Source organism: Triticum dicoccoides, chromosome 2B (assembly GCF_002162155.2).
Source record: "Triticum dicoccoides isolate Atlit2015 ecotype Zavitan chromosome 2B, WEW_v2.0, whole genome shotgun sequence".
Taxonomy (NCBI): Eukaryota; Viridiplantae; Streptophyta; class Magnoliopsida; order Poales; family Poaceae; genus Triticum; species Triticum dicoccoides.
In genome coordinates, this window is record NC_041383.1 from 424,414,879 (window position 1) to 424,434,694 (window position 19,816).

General features: G+C 47.0%; 1 pseudogene; it reads right to left on the reverse strand.

The window, feature by feature from the left end:
* The window catches only part of LOC119367791, a 143,523-nt pseudogene that overhangs the window by 66,428 nt on the left and 57,279 nt on the right, over positions 1-19,816 (reverse strand).

Consider the following 19,816-nt stretch of genomic DNA (forward strand, 5'->3'; position numbering starts at 1 on the left):
GGGGCCCAAACCCTGTCCAGGAGACAGGAGGGCGCCCCCCTGTAGGGCGCGGCCCCCTATCTCCTGGGCCCCCTGGTGGGCCTCCGGCATCCTTCTTCTGCTATATGAAGGGTTTTGTCCTGGAAAAAATCGTGGGCAAGCTTACGGGACGAAACTCCGCCGCCACGAGGCGGAACCTTGGCGGAATCAATCTAGGGCTCTGGCGGAGCTGTTCTGCTGGGGACACTTCCCTCCGGGAGGGGGAAATCATCACCAACGTCATCACCAACGATCCTCTCATCGAGAGGGGGTCAATATCCATCAACATCTTCACCAGCACCATCTCCTCTCAAAACCCTAGTTCATCTCTTGTATCCAATCTTGTATCAAAACCACAAATTGGTACCTGTGGGTTGCTAGTAGTGTTGATTACTCCTTGTAGTTGATGCTAGTTGGTTTACTTGGTGGAAGATCATATGTTCAGATCCTTTATGCATATTATTACTCCTCTGATTATGAACATGAATATGCTTTGTGAGTAGTTATGTTTGTTCCTGAGGACATGGGTAAAGTCTTGCTATTAGTAGTCATGTGAATTTGGTATCCGTTCGATATTTTGATGAGATGTATGTTCTCTTTCCTCTAGTGGTGTTATGTGAACATCGACTACATGACACGTCACCATTATTTGGGCCTAGAGGAAGGCATAGGGAAGTAATAAGTAGATGATGGGTTGCTAGAGTGACAAAAGCTTAAACCCTAGTTTATGCGTTGCTTCGTTAGGGGTTGATATGGACCCATATGCTTAATGCTGTGGTTAGGTTACCTTAATACCTTCTTTTGTAGTTGCGGACGCTTAAAATAGTGGTTAATCTTAAGTGGGATGCTTGTCCAAGTTAGGGCAGTACCCAAGCACCGGTCCACCCACATATCAAATTATCAAAGTACCGAACGCGAATCATATGAACGTGATGAAAACTAGCTTGACGATAATTCTCATGTGTCCTCGGGAGCTCCTTTCTCATTATCAGAAATTGTCCAGGCTTATCCTTTGCTACATAAAGGACTGGGCCACCTTTCTGCACTTTATTTACTTGTTACTTGTTACTATTTATCTTATCACAAAACTATCTGTTACCTATAATTTCAGTGCTTGCAGAGAAAACCTTACTGAAAACCACTTATCATTTCCTTCTGCTCCTCGTTGGGTTCGACACTCTTACTTATCGAAAGGACTACGATAGATCCCCTACACTTGTGGGTCATCAAGTGTGTAGAAGGTGACGCTGCTTATGTTGAGTCTGTTTGCGCAACAGAGGAATTGAAGTTCTACAAAGAGAATGTTGACCCGGCGGATATGACATCTTTGAAAAAGCCAACTACAGAGCATGATCCGGTATTGAAGTTTAAGTCGGCGGATGACACTAAGCTAGTTGACTTCGTTCCTGGCGATTCATCCAAGCAGTTCAGTATCAATGCTAACCTGGATCCAAAATAGGAAAGCACGCTCATCGAGGTCATCCGTGAGAACCGGGACATCTTTGCATGGAAACCTTCTGATATGCCAGGTGTACCGAGGGAACTCGCTAAGCACACTGTTAATGTTGATCCAAGGTTTAAGCCGGTCAAGCAATTCCTTCGTTGCTTCAATGAGGAGAGGCGTAAGGCCATTGGTGAAGAAGTGGCCCGGCTCTTGGCGGCTGGGTTCATTGTTGAAGTCTTTCATCCTGAGTGGTTGGCTAACCCGGAGCTGGTGCCTAATAAGAATGTCACTTGGCGTATGTGTGTAGACTACACGGACTAAAACAAGGCTTGTCCGGCTGGTCCTTTTACTCTCCCTCGTATTGATCAAATTATTGATGCTACGGTGGGTTGTGAGTGTTTGAGCTTTTTGGATGCTTACTCTGGTTATCATCAGATCAAGATGGCAGTTAAGGACCTGGAGAAGACATCTTTCATCAATCCTTTTGGAGCCTTCTGCTATGTGTCTATGCCTTTCGGGCTCAATAGTGCCCAGGCGACTTACCAGTGTTGTGTGCAGAATTGTCTTCATGATCAGATTGGGCGCAATGTTCATGCTTATGTGGATGATATTGTGGTGAAATCCAGAAAGAAGGAAACTTTGATAGATGATTTGAAGGAGACCTTTGACAATCTCTGGGTCTACAAGATGATGCTTAACCCAACCAAGTGCGTTTTTGGTGTGCCAGCAGGCAAGCTTTTGGGCTTTCTGGTTTCTGAACAGGGTATTGAAGCTAACCCGGAAAAAATTAAGGCTATTACTTCCCTGGCTAAGCCGGCGTGTGTCAATGATGTTCAACGTCTGGCAGGTCGTTTGCAGCCTTAAGCCAGTTCATAAGCCGACTAGGAGAGAAGGTTATCCCTCTATATCAGATGATGAAAAAGACAGATAATTTTGTCTCAAGTGATGCTGCTAATGAAGCGTTTGAAGCCTTGAAGAAACAACTGGCTGAGCCGCCAGTCCTTGCTGCTCCTATTGATAATGAGCCGTTGTTGTTATATGTGGCTGCTAATGCCCGGGCTGTCAGCGTAGCTATTGTGGTGGAACGGAAGGAAGCCAGCAAGGAATATCCGGTTCACCAGCCGGTTTACTACATCAGGGAAGTGCTTATTGAGTCCAAGCAGAGATATCCGCACTAGCAGAAGCTTGTCTATGGGGTGTTCATAGCTAGTCGAAAGCTCAAGCAATATTTCTTCGGTCATCCTATCACTGTGGTTAGTTCTGCTCCTTTAGGGGATATTATTCAAAACAGAGAAGCCACGGGTAAAGTAGCCAAGTGGGCCATTAAGCTTGGACCTCATGGTTTGAAATATATGCCTCGCACGGCCATCAACCAAGCACTCGTGGATTTCATCAATGACTGGATAGAGCTGCAGATGCCTGAGGACAAGTCAGATAAGACATATTGGACTATTCATTTTTATGGGTCCAGGCAATTGGAGGGCTTGGGGGCTGGAGTTGTCTTGACTTCCCCATGAGGTGATAAATTCTATTATGTCTTAAGGTTGATGTTCCCTTGTACTAACAATGCAGCTGAGTACGAAGCCTTGCTCCATGGTCTTCAGATGGCTAATGAGATTAATTTAAGCCGGGTGAGATGTTTCGGCGACTCAGATTTGGTGGCTCAACAAGTTTCAGGCACTTGGGATTCTAAAGATCCACTCATGACGGGTTATCAACGCGAGGTTGATGTTATTGCTGGTCATTTCAAGGGTTATCAAGTTGAACATGTTGATCGTAGGAAGAATGAGGCGGCTGATGCTTTGAGCCCGTTAGGGTCCTAGCGTAAGCCGGTGCCACCTAACACTTTCCTGGATATTCCGCATAGCCCTTTAGTCAAATTGCCCACAAAAGAAGATCTTGTTATTCCTGACCCGGAGGTGCAATTGGTGGCGGCTCTTCACGCTATTCCTGATTGGACAGTTCCATATTTGGCTTATATGACCCAGGGCAAGTTACCTGAGGATGAAACCTTGGCTAGAAGATAACCCGACGGTCTAAGTCGATGACAATTGTCAACGGAGAGTTACACCATTGCAATGTTACTCGGGCGTTTCAACATTGCGTTTCTCCTGAAGAGGACCATGAAATTCTTCGCGAGATTCATGAAGGAGATTGTGGTCATCATGTCGGCTCTAAGTCTCTCGTGGCTAAAGCTTTTCGTCATGGATTTTATTGGTTGACGGCTCATGCTGATGCAGAGGATTTGGTCAGTAAATGTGAGGGTTGTCAGAAATTTTCACGACGAGCTCACGTGCCGGCTCAAGAATTGAGGATGATTCCAATTACTTGGTCGTTTGCAGTCTGGGGGCTTGATATAGTTGGGCCTTTCAAAAGGTCCAAGGATAAAAAGACCCACCTTTTGGTGGGAGTTGACAAATTCACAAAGTGGGTTGAAGCAGAGCCTGTCAGTAAGTGTGACGCGGCAACAACAATTCAGTTCATTAAAAAGGTGATTTTACGCTTTGGTTTCCCCCACAGCATTATAACTGATAATGGCACTAATCTGTCCAAGGGAGCTATGAAAGAGTTTTGTCAACGTGAGCATATTCGACTTGATGTATCATCAATGGCTCACCCCAATCCAATGGTCAAGCTGAGAGAGCCAATCAAGAAATTTTGAGAGGCATCAAGCCCCGACTTATGGTTCCTTTGCAGAGGACGCCAGGTTGTTGGGTGGAGGAGTTCCCCTCCGTGTTATGGAGTATCAATACTACCCCCAATAGATCTACAGGTTACACGCCTTTCTTCATGGTTTACGAAGCAGAGGCGGTTCTCCCTAGTGACATGCGTCACGACTCGCCCCACGTAGCGGCTTATGTTGAAGCTGACAATGAAAAAGCACGTCAGGATGCACTTGACCTGTTAGATGATGAGCGTGACCGCGCGGCGGCTCGTTCGGTGATTTACCAGCAAGATTTACGCCGTTATCATAGCTGCCGGGTTAAAACCAGAACCTTTCAAGAAGGCGACTTGGTGCTCCAGCTTATCCAGGATCAATCTGATATGCACAAGCTATCCCCACCTTGGGATTGGCCCTTTGTGGTCAGCAAGAATCCGAACAATGGGTCATACTACCTTATCGATGTTCGAGGCCACAAGGACTCATGCACGTCGGAGGAGGAGACCCGCCGGCCATGGAATATTGCTCATCTTCGAACTTATTACACCTGAGCCACCGGCTCTTATGATGTACATATTTTGATAATGTATATATTATGATGAATATAATAAAGCCGACATCCCTGATAAAGTAGGGCCTCTGTCGTTTCATTTCTTGTAATAATGAGTGTTTATTGACACTTCATATGGTCACATGGGGGCTTCCTGTTCATTGAGCGAAGCTATGATTACCCTTTGATCCGGCTTATACGCCATGCTTACAAAACACTTGGGGGCTTGCTACCCAGGATAAAGGGACCAAAGAGAGTCTGTTGCAAAGAACAACTCAAACATAAGTACCCTACTTTGATATCATTTGGGGGCGACCTGCTTAATGAGCAGAGCCTTGATTACTCTCTTGATCTGGCTTGTATGCCCTTAATAAAATGTTACTTGGGGATCTTTGTTAAATGGACAAGAGTTTTTATGACCTTAGTAATAGGACAAAAAGCCAGGCTTGGAAGCCAGGTGTATTCACCTAAAAACCCAGGTTATCCTGCCTTTTTTAAGTCTGCCGCTCCCACCAGGTTGGCTGGAATGACCCGCCGTACTTTTGACAGTCAATCTTATATAAGGCCCTGAACTTGTCAAAGTTAAAACGACGATTGGTCATGTGAGGCCCGGCTTATAAGGTTTGCATGAAGGTTTAACTTAGTGGTTGTGCGACCCTTTGAAAGCACTTGAGATTTAGGCTTGGCGGCCTATGTAAGCCTTGTTTTTCTGCTTTATTACTTTTTATTCGAACATTTTTGGGTTCATCTTTGTACCATATTGACATATGGTTTAAAAACCGATTTAGGCCATGTAGCCTTAATTTCTATTGCTCATCTTTGAGTATATCCGTGGTTTTTTGATAACCCATGCTAGCTTTGGACTATAAGTCGCCAGTGTATGATGATATTAAATAATTGGAAGCATTGTGCTATAAGTTTTGGGATATTACCCCTTATATGCTCAATCTTTTGGGTTGTTACCCTTACTACACTGGTATGATAAACCGGCAGTGTGATCAAATATCAAAGGCATGATATTTTTGTTATGATTATATATGGTTATGTTTAAACCGGCCCTGGTCATGAACTATTTAGTCACAAGTGGTTTTATATGGGGTATTATGACCCGCCATGCGGTAAACTGCCACGGTACTTGTGATCTGTTTGTGTGCAGGATAATGCTAAATCTGGTTGACGCTATCATAAGCATAAAGTGGTGGTTTTTAAACTGGCGGATCAGCAGTGTTGCACAAAACAAAACATGCATGACGGCACGGCAGATCAAAGTTTCACTAGCCTATTACATGACTCAGTGAGCCAAAGTGACAAAGTGTTTTCAGAAGATCAAATATATGAACCGCCCAGCAGATCAATCTTCTTGGCCTTGACGGTTTGAAGCTTCTGGATCATCCTTCTCCGGTTCTTTGTCCTTCTCCATTGTCTGGAAGTTTGGTGATGACCAGTCGATGCCACACAAGGCTTGCAATTCAGCTAGATCATCTATAAGTTCGGATGGATCAACTTCAGGGGCGAAAGTATGCTTACAGATTGGAGGGATCAGATCCATTACTTTATAAGCTGGCGTGGGCATCTTCTGATTCTCCATATCATAAGCCGCTTGATATTTTGAAATATCCGTCTCATCAGCAAACAGACTGGCCAGGGGACTTATTTCCTTCACGCAGGCAGCAAAGCCTTTCTTGTCAAAGGGCGTGCCATATTCTTTCAAGCTTGGATACCAAGTAGCTAGCTCGGTCGGCTCTAGCTCTGCTTGCCATGCTTTAGCCTGTCTTAATGCTGTCACGGCATCGGCTCTTGCAGATGACCATTTTATCTCTTCAATCCTAGCAAGCAGAACAGAAAGTTTTTTCAAGACGTCACTCAACAGAGTGAGTGCTTGGTTAGTTGGATAAATCGTGGCTAGTGCGTGTTGAGTTCCAGTATATAGCTTTTCAACGAGCGTATATACGACTTTGAGCTTCACAAGCATCTCTTGACCAAGATTTCTGCTTCTAGGACCTGTGTAACAATTGCCGATTGATCAGAGATAGTTTATGCCATGAAAGGTAAGACTCGGTTATGATGCTAGCAATGATACTTACTGAAGATAGCAGACACCATCTGGGATATACGGTGTTTTAAACCAGTAAGCTCAGTGGTCACCTCTTGAAGAGCAGCTTCCACTTTTTCAGCCCGCTGCGTCAGAGCAGTTTTCACTTTAGCCCGGGTGGTTCTTTCGCCATCAAAACTGGTCTTCAGTTTTTCTATTTCATCCAGACTAAATTTGAATTTTGAGTCGGCTTTCTGGGTCTCAGATTCTTGGTGCTCCAGTCGGGTTTTCACAACACCTAATTGCGATTGAAGTTTAGCAGTGGTGTCCTATGTATGCACAGGTTTGAAATTATGTTCATATTTGGGCTACAGAAATAATGTCCCAAGCCTTTTGCAAGCAACAACGCTCGACACTTGGGGGCTAATGGGTACAGAAAATTCTTCATACAAAGGCACATATGAACAAGTCCCAAGCACTTTGCAAGCAAGAGCACTTGGCGCTTGGGGGCTAATGCATATTGCTCGGGTTTCATTACTACTTTATGATGACCCGGTTGTGCCGTAAACAACCACAACCGGCTCATGGGGGCTACACAAGTAAGCTTTCATTTATAAACAATGGTGAATAGTACTGGTTCATTCTTGCTGATTAAACCGGCCCTTGTGGGCTATGTATACAATGTTAATTGTTAAAGACCCGGTTCTCGGATGGTGAAAGCTGGACTTTGAAGGATTCTACCAAAGATGCTATTTATACTCATGGTTATTCTAAGTCTACAACATATTCAATCCTATCATACACAGTAGACTTGGGGGTTGACAGGATATGCATAACTTATTAAAGCAGGAATTCATACCTCATATTTTTGATGCATCCGCTTCACCATATCAACTTCAAGGTCGCGACTGGTATGCACTTGGTTGAGATAACCAGAGAGTACTTCACTAATGCTCAATTGAGAATACTTGGCGATGTCAAATCTCACTTTTCGCTTTTCAATAAGTTCTTTTCTGGCGGAGTGCTTGGCCAAGACAGTAGGTTTTCCCGGCTCTTTGAAGCCGGTGCCAGTGATCATAACATCGTCAGCATGTGTTCCTGACGGTTTAATTGGGCTTGATGATTCAGTGTTCAAAGGGTTGATGTTTGTCTGGTCACTGGAAAGGTCAGGAATTTCTGGTGGAACATCATGAACAAGCTCTTCTAGTTGTTGCACGGAGGCGTCAGACGCTGGAATTTGCTGCTCCGGTTCATGGACTTTGGGGTCTTCAGCCGGCTTGATCACCTTTGCTTTCTTGCTAGTTTTTGCTTTTCCACTTCATGGGTTATGAGAGGTCAGTACAAATATAAGAGCCCAAGGAGGAAGAAAATAATAAGTAATTGTTGTTACCCAGGGGTAGTTTTGAAAGCCGACAGCTGGGTCTGTGATGAGTCACCGGAAGAGGAGCGAGAAGCCTACTGATAGTTTAGATCGGAAGAATTAAGTGGCTGGCGAATGAGACCCACCAGAGGATAAAAATATTTTAAATATGGAAGGACCTCGTTTCGACGTTTCCGTGGAGTTGCAGTATATGGTAAGCCGGAGGATAACTCTTCACCTCCGCTAGTCCGTGTTTGTCACCGGTTCTCGTGCTACTGTTGCTTCAAAAGAAAGTGAGGATCCAAATGAGCTAAGGGTTGTGAAAAACTTACTTTCCGGGTTACCCGTCGAATGTTCTGTCTTGGCAAAGCCGCTGAGTCGGAGGAAATATTAGTTACCTCTTCTTCGACCGCTTGACTGGCCCCCGTGTCATCCTAATGATAATCAGTGTCAATAAGATAGTTGAAAAAGGAGCCAAGGGAATCAGGGGCTACCTCCGACTCAGAGCTCTCGTCCAGTTCAAACATCTCAGAAGCGCTTAATTTCTTCTTATTCTTCTTGGCGGCTCTCTTGGTGGCTTTCACTTTGGCCCTCGCTTTCTTGGCAGCTTCATGGCCATATTCTTTATTCCAAAAATCGGATTCAGCCTGTGAAAGTCATCAAAGTTGAGTTAATAGAACATTTGAATGATAAGGTAAAACAAGTGATTTAAAGACTCACATCTGGTGGTGGGTTAAGTTTGCAGAAAGGGTTCAGTCCCACTTTGCTGCAGTCTTCCAGGCTCTCGTTCCAAAGTGTCAGGACCCCGATCCTATGCCACACCGATCTAGCATGTAACACCTCATATCACTTTGCGGACTCATGCACGGTATCCCCACGGGTGTCACCTTACCAGGCCCGGGACCATTTGTGCCTTTTGGCTCATGTATATGATAGTGTCGCTAGCCTCCATATGACAAAGAACCCGGGCTGACATGGCTAGTCGTAAACCCAAAGTGGCACTAACTTACAGGTACAAACATACATGACCGAGCAACGAACGTGTCGGTCATCAGCGAGTGAATCCGGGCTGTTGCAGCTGGGCTAACATGACTCCAGAGAATCCGGGCTATAGCAGGCTAGAAGGACTGCGGTAGACACCGCGTGACATTTCCCCGAAGGGATAGACACAGGAACAAGGAAGGAAACATGCCGGCCAGCCTAAGTGTTCCGGAGCAGTAGCAAGCTACCAGGGCTCAGTGGAAGCACTAGGAGACATTTCTCGGTAAGAGAGGCTACCAAGGATAAACAACTAGATAGTCAGATCCCACACATACCAAGCATTTCAATAACATACACACAATATGCTTGATATGTGCAAATACAACATGGCGTCACAACATGACTCTACAACTCAAGTATTTTATTCAATAGGCTCCGAAGAGCGAGATATTACAAACATGGGTCCCATGACCCAACATTCAGAGCATACAAGTCAAAACACATACAGAAGCTTAACATGTCTGACTACAGACATCTACAAATGAAAAAGGCTGAGAAGCCTGACTATCTACGAGATCCTGCCGAGGGCACAAGATCGTAGCTGAGGTAGCAAGCTAAACATCGAAGTCCAAGTGGAACTACTAGCAAGAGTGAAGTCTCTCTGCAAAAACATAAATTAAGCAAACGTGAATACAAATGTACCCAGCAAGACTTGTTGGGTTCTACGGTAGGGTACGTCGACTGCAAATTAAAATTCCTACGCGTAGAACAATAGGAACATGCTACGGGAGATGGATCACAGTTCGTTACCACTAGACGTGCAGTGCCGTGCAGTGGAAGAAGAGTTGGGGCAGCACGTTCGCGTGGATCGTCTCCTCCTTGTTCGATCTCCCTTGAACAGCCGGTCGTCCGATCCCACATACAAGTTCGCCGGAGCGGGGCAAGTGCTCCGCCTCTAATGGTATCCGCACGTGCAGGAGGAACACCATGCAGCGGACTGCTAGGTCCGATCACACAATCGGCAGCGAGTGGAGGTGGCTATTCGCAACACATGCAAACCCTAGTGAAAACGCCGAAGCAATCAACCGCATGAGTGTGCCACACCTCCACTTTATATAGGCGTGCGTTGCAGGCTCAACACTTGGGCCTCGCATGGACCCTAAAGCCCACATGTCTACTCGTCCACAATCCGAATACAGCTCGGATCACATCTGACCAGTGTGCTCGGATCCGACCTTGTAGGTTCCTTCCCTTAAGCGCGCGACCCCTTAGGTTCAAGTCAGCTTGGTCGCAGTTCGGATCACCTCCAACCTGCATGGTTGGTAGCGGCCTCTAGCAAGGCCTGCCTGTCAGGACCCCGACTCGATGCCACATAGGTCTAGCATGTAACACCTCATATCACTTTGCGGCCTCACGCACGGTATTCCACGGGTGTCGCCTTACCTTTGCCCGGGACCGTTTGCGCCTTTTGGCACACGTATATGATAGTGTCGCTAGCACCCATATGATAAGGAGCCCGGGATGACATGGCTAGTCGTAAACCCAAAGTGGCACAGACTTACAGGGACAGGCATCCATGACCCAGCAACGAACGTGTCGGTCATCAGCAAGTGGGTTTGGGCTGTAGCACTGGGCTAGCAGGACTCCGGTAAACCGGGCTGTAGCGGGCTAACAGGACTCCGGTACTCAATGCGTGACATTTCCCCGAAGGGACAGACACAGGAACGAAGAAGGACACATGCCGGCCAGCCTAAGTGTTCCAGAGCAGTAGCAAGCTACCATGGCTCAGTGGTAACACTAGGAGACATTTCCCGGTAAGAGAGGCTACTAAGGATAAACAACTAGATAGTCAGATCCCACACATACCAAGCATTTCAATCATACACACAATATGCTCGATATATGCAAATACAACAAGGCATCACAACATGACTCTACGACACAAGTACTTTATTTAAGGCTCAGAGAGCCATACATAACATACACATAGGTACGGGTCACACGACCCAGCATTCAAGTCATACAGTCATACAAACCAGCAGCGGAAGTAGCTTGTCTGGGTACAGACAACTAGTAAAATAAAAGAGGCTTGGAAAGCCTAGCTATACTACGTGGTCCTTCACAAGCTCAGGATCACCACCTGGGCCTTAGCCTACTCATTGATGTCAACGTCTACGAAGAACCCATCAGAAGGGGTTGCAGTGTCTTCTGTAAAAATGTAAATTATAGCAACATGAGTACAAAGGTACTCAGCAAGACTTACATCAGATCCTACATACATGCACATTATCAAGAAGGGTTGGTGGAGTTATTGCAGCAAGCCAGCTTTGACTCTTGGCTAGGCTATCCTACGAGACTCCAACTTGAAATGGTTTTGCGTACACGAGTCCACTACTCACCACTTCAATACACTACCGAGGATCCACCTCCGCCTTCCTACGGAAGAGCCATCCTCGGCACTCACACTTATCTTGAGGCTTTTAGTAGTTTCCATTTACTTGTCTATGAACTGTATAGGCAACCAAGTAGTCCTTTACCGCGGACGCGGCTATTCGAATAGATCATGATAACCCTGCAGGGGTGTACTTCTTCATACATGTTTCCACCACTTAGCGTCTGCACACGACATGTGCTCGGCAGACTTCAAGCGAAAGCCGACGTGGGTGTAGACCACGACCTACCTAAACACCTAAGTCTCTAGTCCAGGTTTATCGCCTATCCAGGTTCCATCCACAGGGAGTCCGGCCGAGGTTTCCCATACGGCCCCGAACAATGTGAACAGGGTTCCCGAGATACCTAACGGGTATTCGGTACACCCGGCCACGTACCTACCGCATCACAGCCCACCCCTACGGTCAGCGCTGTCCACGGCCTCCAGTAGGCTACAAACACCAGAAACTACTTGCAACTCCTGGACAGAGAGCTAGGGTGAATAAGAAGTCGAGCGGGGTCATATTTCAGGGCCCAATGCATGGTAGTAGCTGTATCTTAAATCACACATACAGATCTCAGTGCTTAAGGTCGGCTTCAATGAAACAACCCACCATGTACTCCTACATGGCCTCTCATCGATACCTTTACCAAATCGTGTTCACCACACCACTCTCATTACCGACATAATCATTTCACTCTAGCCCATCACCCAGATGAACCAGACCTGACACGACTCTAAGCATAGCAGGCATAGCAAGGTAGGAACAACACATACATATGGCTCAATCAACTCCTACACATGCTAGTGGGTTTCATCTAGTTACTGTGGCAATGACAGGTCATGCAGAGGAAGTGCGTTCAACTACCGTAGCACACAGCAGTTTGAAACGCGTTGTCTTAATGCAGTAAAAGAGAGCAGGAGCGAGAACATGGGATTGTATCGATATGATCAAATGGTTGGTTGCTTGCCTGATGGTTCGATGCACTGATACGGTTCTTCGTTAGGGTAATCACGGTACTCCTCGGAGGTAGAACCTGCCGCAAAGAACACCGATACACAACCATCACCAAACAATGTGCAACAATATGATGCATGCATGAAACATGGCAATATGAGTGTGTTGGGCTAATGCAACTAAGACCAGAAGGGTTTGAACCAATTTGAATCAAAGATTCAAATTTCAAATTCAAACATGGCCCTTTAAAGTGTTTTTCCTTGTTCTGCATTAAACATCAGGTTAACTTGTTTAATCATGCATGAAAATGGTACAGATGGATAGATTGGATTTTTCTGATCATTTTTCATATATAATTTGTCTAATTTGGAGTTACAGAATAAAAGTTATGAATTTTTGAAGTTTAAACTATATTCTGGAATTTCCTATATTAGATTAAATCCAGAAAATCAATTATTGCGTCAGCCTGACGTCAGTGTGACGTCAGCAGGTCAACGGGACACGTCCGGGTCAAACCTGACAGTGGGTCCCGCGTGTCAGTGGGATTAATTAAACTAAAACTAATTTAAACTAATCCTAATTAGTTAGCAGGGCTAGGCCCCACCTGTCATAGACTCAGGGGAGTTAACCAGGGCCCACCCGTGGTCAAACCCGGGTCGGCTGCACCGGCGTTTAGCCGCCGGCGAGCCCGACGCGGCGGCGGAAGTGGTTTTGGCCGTTTCGGCCACCAAATGGGTCGCGGAGACCACCGGAGTGGAGCTGAGGACGAGCCGCAGCTCTTGGTGGAGTCCGTTGGGGTCGGGGTGGCCGGAGTTGGCGCCGGCGACGACTTTGGCGGCCACCGGAGTTCGGCCAAAGTCGAACTTGTCGCTAGGGGGATCGGTGAGGTGCGGGGAGTGGCTAGTTAGGTGCTACGTGACGCGGTGAGCAAGATGGACACCGTGGAGTGGCCGGAGGATGACCGGGAGCACGTCGGCGACGAGCTCCACGGCGGTGGGTGCGGTTGAGCTCCGGGAGGTCGCTACACGGCTCGGGAGCAAGAAAAGAAGGGAGGGGAAGATGGCTAAGCTCACAGGGAGTTCGACGAAGCCCTTGGTGTGGCCGGGGACGGACCGGAGCGACGACGGCGTTGAAGGGGATCTCCGGCGACGGCGGTTCGGGCGAGGTCGTTGCGGTGGACTCGGGCGTTGCGAGCGCTCGGGGCTCGGCTTGCTCGATGAAGTGGACAGCGGCGGAGCTCCTGGACACGATGAGAGGACGCACGGGCGGCGGGGAGCGCGGCTACGACGCAGGCACGGCGGCGGTAGCGTCGGCCATGGCTGGGGGGCGCGAGGGGGAGGAGCTGGAGAGGGAAGGGGGTGTCTGGGGGGTTCGGGGGAGAGAGGGAGGTCGATCCACGACGTCACCGGGCGAGGGGAGCGGCGAGGCGGTGAGCAGGTGCGTGGCGCGCGCCGCGGGCGCCGTCGGGCACCTGCCTGCCTGCCTGGCCGGCAAGCAGCTCGTTGGAGCGGCGCTGGGCTGGGCCGGCAGGTGGGCCGGGTGCTGGCGCCAGGTAAGTTTTCCCATTTTTCCTCTGTTTTCTGTATTTTTAATACTTCTGCAACTTTGTTGAATTAATAAAAATACTTAGGCAACTCCTAAAATCACCAAACTACTCCTGGTCCATAGTTGGATTATTTCCAACATGAAACATTTTAGTTTGGAGATATTTGAGCATTTAAATATTTTATATAATTTTAAATGCCCAAATTCAAATATTTATGATTTAATTCAAAAACCCTAAGATGGCCTAGGAAAATGTGCATCACTTTTGGCAGAGGTTCTGAACCAAGACAAAAATGGTGGGCATTTTAGAAGGGCATTTCAGGTTCATTGAAAAAGTTTTTAGTAAACCCTAATTGGTTTCAGAGGGGACTGGGGGTTCTGCCATCCCCATTTCAGGTTTCTGATGAAAGAATAAACATGATGCAACACTCTAATGCATGACTAGCTAGGGTGTGACACTGCCGACCACCAAGCAGACTATGAAGCTGGTTAGGCGAACCTGTACAACGTGTCACACTTCTGTTCCCTTTGCCTCACGATATATGTTGTCGGGCTCAAGGCGAGACTGTCATCCTTGTGCTAGCCCGACCTCTTTCTCGTTCCAGTGATGCCAACCACTATCCGGATTATCTCATAATCCTTGTCGCATGGCCATGCTTATCCTGGTCGGATCACACGAGGGGCCCAGAGTATATCTCTCCTAATCGGAGGGGCAAATCCCATCTTGCTCGACCATGTCTCGTAGCATGGGTCTGGACAAGCCTGAAATCTACCTTTGTAACTATCCAGTTACGGAGTAGCGTTTGGTCGGCCCAAAGTAGGTCTGTCATCATCCCGAGTACATGCGTCAGCTCAGGTCTTAGGACATAGAACGTATGTTGTACTAGAGACACACAGATGACATATCGCTGCGTCTCATAGTTGGGTCTGTCCGACTCAAACCTTATCTCGACTCGGATCCGACTACGTCGAATCCGACCAGACCTTTCCAAGTCCGTATTATCCGGTTAGCATCCAATTCTCCATGGCTAGTGAGACCAAGCCATTGACCGTGTCATATGCTAGTCTAGTCGGCTGTGCGTCCACACATCCCTTTCGACTAGGGACCTTTTAGGACAGTCATCATATAATGCATAGTCCCACAAACAAGTCACGTACTTGCTAATACACCTAATTGATAATGTCCAAGGACTATCTTTATTCATAAACACATAGGAAATGTCATCATACATGATTGCCTCTAGGGCATATCTCCAACAAGACTTACATCAGAACTAACTACATATGCAACATTATCAACAAAGGGGGTGGTGGAGTTTAACTACAGCAAGCGAGTTTTGACTCGGTGGCTATCCTGAACTACGACTGCAGGTAACTCTTTTGAGGTGGCGCACACGAGTCCACATATTCACCATATCAATACACCACTATGGATCCGCTCCTGTCTCCCTACGAGACCGCCATCCATAGCACTCACACTTATCTTGCGCATTTTAGAGTATCCACTTTCACTTGTCTATGAACTGTATAGGCAACCCAGAGGTCCTTTACTGCGGACGCGGCTATTCAAATAGATCATTTATAACCTGCAGGGGTGTACTTCTTCATACATGTTTCCACCACTTAGCGTCTGCACACGACATGTGCTCAGCAGACTTCAAGCGAAAGCCGACGTGGGTGTAGACCATGACCTACCTAAACACTCAAGTCTCTAGTCCAAGTTTATCGCCTATTCAGGTTCCATCCATATGGATTCCGGCCGAGGTTTCCACATATGGCCCCGAACGATGTGTACAGGGTTCCACGACAGCAAACGGGTGCCTGGCATACCCGGCCACGTGCCTACCGCATCATAGCCCACCCCTCTGGTCGACACTGCGCACGGCCTCCAGCAACTACAAACACCAGAAATTACTTGCAGCTCCTGGACAGAGGACTAGGGTGGTTAAGAATTCGAGCAGGGTCATATTTCAGGGCCCAATGCATGGTAGTAGTTGTTTCATGGATCACAAACACAGAACTCAGTTCCTGAGGACGGCTTCAATGAGACAACCCACCATGTACTCCTACATGGCCTCCCACCGCTACCTTTACCAAATTGTGTTCACACACTTAGCTCACACACAGTAGGACATGTTCACAACATTCCAATTCATCCCCGATGAATCAGACCCGACACAACTCTAAGCATAGCAGACATGACAAACAAGCATGAATGAGTAGGCACATCAGGGCTCAAACAACTCCTCTCATGCTAGTGGGTTTCATCTATTTACTATGGCAATGACAGGTCATGCAGAGGAAAGGGGTTCAACTACCGCATCATGTAATAGATGAATCGTTGTTGTCCTAATGCAGTAAAAGAGAGTAGGAGCGAGAGAGTGGGATTGTACCATAATGAACAAGGGGGGTTTGCTTGCCTGGCACTTCTGAAGATGAAATAACTCTTCATTGGTGTCATTAAACTCATCCTCGAAATGATGTCTACTGAGAGGGGACAAAAACTGGCAACACAGAAAGAAACACAATCAATGCAATGCACAATATGATGCATGATCATGACATGGAAATATGATTGTGTTGGCCTAATGCAACTACAACAAGATGGGTTTGAGTTATTTTGAACCCAAGGTTCAAGTTCAAACTCAAACTATGACTTTAAAAAGTGAATTATCATGTTTTGATATAAAAAGCAGGTTTAAGTTGCTTTAACATGCATGAAACCAGTGCAGATGGATAGATTGGATTTTTTTGATCATTTTGCATATATAACTTATTTCATTTGGAGTTACAGATAATTTTCTATAAATTTTAGAAGTTTAGGGCATTTTCTGGAATTTCCTGAATAAGAATAAAATCTAGAAAAAGGTTAACTGCGTCAGCATGACGCCGGGGTGACGTCAGCAGGTCAAATGCGCCAGTCCAGATCAAACCTGATGGCTGGGACCTACATGTCAGTGTAGCAACTAACTAACAGAGTTAGTTAGTGTTACATTAGCACTAACTTAGGTTAATTATGGCCTGGGCCCACTGGTCAGTGTCTAAACTAAATGTCAGGGTTAATTAGCACTAACCTAAAACTAACTAAAGATTAACAGGGGCGGGCCCGTGCGTCAGTGACCCTGGGGGGGGGGGTCAAACCCCAGGTCAAACGAGTCAAACCCACCGGCGACTTGATGCCGGCGAGGCCAGCCGCGGCAGCGACCAAACGGACGGCAGGGGGCATCTACATGATGCGGAAGCACGTCGACATCGAGTGGTGGTGGCGGTTGAGCATGGGGTGGCCGGAGTTGTCGCCGGAGATGACCTCGGCGGTTGCCGGAGCTACGGGTTCGAGCGGACGAGGCCAGAGAGGATGGGAGGGCTGGCTAAGGGGCCCACCAAGCTCCTGAAGATGCTAGGAGCATGGTGCCGTGCTTGGTTTTCAGCCTCAGTGGCCACAGTGACAGCGGAGACATCGCCGGCGGCGTGGAGTTCTCGGCCAAGACGGGGCTATGTCCTAGAGGTCGAAAGCGACCAGGGGAGAAGGGGGAAAAGACTCGGGGGCTCACTACGGTGAATCGACCGGCAAAGTCCAGCGAGCAGATGCGGTGGACGAGCTCGAAGAAGATGATGTGGTGATCCTCGGCTTGCGTGGCTCGGCGAGGAGGAAGAGGAAGTCGCGGCTGTTCTCCTGGAAGCGTCAGCAAGGCAAGGGGTGCACGATGGGCGTGGTGGATCTCGTCGGTGTTCTCGGGCGCTCGCGGATGGTTGCTGGAGAGAGAAAGACAAAGAGGGAAATCTCCATGGGAGAGAGAAGGAGAGGGACAGGGGGGTGCGGGCATCTTCGTGGCATTGTCTTGGCGCACTGGGTAGAAGCCATGCAGGCAGGGAGCGAGGAGGTGGCCGGCGCAGGGTGGGCACGCGCCTCCGTCCTCCTCGCAGGGGAGGAAGACGACGGGGGAGGAGGCGGTGGTGGGCTGGGCCAGCGAGCTGGGCTGGCCGACTGGGCCGGCCAGGTGGGCTGCAGGTAAGTGCCAGTGAGTTTCTCTCTCTCTCTAGTTTCTGTTTTTCTATTTTGTTATTTTGTTTTGGGCTTTATTTTAAATACCCAGACATTCTCAAAAATCATGAAACTGCCCATGACCACTATTGGGAATATATCCTACAGTAAACATTTCCATTTATGATTATTTGAGCATTTAAAATATTTTATAGCATTTAAATGCCCAAATGCAAATACTATATGATTTAGTTCAGTGACCCTCTGTTGTCCTAGAAAAGTGTGCACCATTTTTGTCAGAGGTTCTAGACCAAGGCAAAGATGATGCACATTTTAGAAGAGCATTTTGGATTTAGTGAAAATGATTTTATTTGGACCCTAGTTGAATTTCATTTGCTGCTAGGGTTTATCAGCCCCCATTTCAAAGTTTCATAAAATTTAGACATGATGCATGGAGGCTAATGCAAAGACAGACTGGGCCTGAACTGGGGCTGTGACAAGAATGGTCTTTGTCATTTCATTGACTGCATTATCAGTTAAACACACAGAGCTGTGGCGCAGTGGATCTTTTGCACCACCCGTATAATTGCACATTAAGCCAGATCGGCGGCTCAAGGGTATGATTCGCCAGGAAACCCAGCACCGAACCAAGTCAACTCTGGTTAACCCATTTCCCAGCAGGGCCTTGACCTTTGCAATAGTGGGTGCAAGCTTTGCACGTTCAGCAGTGGTAAGCCGTTCGGGAAGATGTTGTTTTGGATCGAGCCGCTGGACATGATAACCTGGTAGTGGATTCTCGTCAGCCGGAGATGTGTCTTTACAATAAAACCATGTCTGGTTCCAATCTTTGGGGTGACTTGGCAGGCGAGCATAGGGGAACATAGCATCTCTTCTCCGTTGAATTGAGACCCGGCCAAGTTCTAAGCTGGGGCCAATGGTAAATTCGTTCTGCCGGTTCAGATAAAAATGTTCCCTGAAGAGTTCAACACTGGGCTCCTCTTGAAGGTATACTTCATAGAATACTTGAAAATTACAGATGTTTGACATAGAGTTGGGTCTGATGTCTTGAGGATGCAGTTGAAAGAAGTGCAGAACATCTCAGAAAGACTTGGATCCAGGTGGTGAGAAGCCACGGTTCATATGATCAGTAAAAACAATGATCTCACCATCCCACGGTTGAGGTTTTTTCTCATTTGGCTTGGGAGCGCGCCAATGCAGGACATTTTTTTCTGGTAAAAAGCGACAAAGTCCTTGAGCGTATTTTCGGTGACAATAGAAGGAACCCAATTGCATGTGGTAACTGTCTTCGGCATTGTAAGGGAAACCCTAAAAGGAATATTGCCGGTTTAAGTTGATTTGTTAAGCCGGAGATAAATGCTGGAGCATATATTTATATTGGCGGCTTAAATGAGGCCTAATGACATATGACTAGTTATAACTGGTGATGTAAGCCGCCATGACAATATTGATATTTAAGGTCTATCAAAAGAAAATTCTGCTAAGTGTTGGATAAACAGGTTTCACAGGTTGGGGCAGGCAATTTCAGATCTTATGCTGTTCGGAAAATAAAATAAAATAAGAACCTAGTATTGCAGCAGCAGAAGAGCTAAAGTATTGGAAAGATTTCTGCATCTAGGAGGAATGTTCAGTGATTAAGAGAAATGATAGAAATAGATTCTGCATATTTTAAAGGCCATTTTTGGATCAAAGTGAGGACTAAACAGAGGTGTGACGAAGAACGATGATGAACTCATAAGAACTTCAGAAACCCTAATGGAGATCTATGGTGGAGAATATAAGGAGCTTACCGGATCCGTTGAGCAACGGAGAAGCACCGCAGTTCTCTGGCCCCG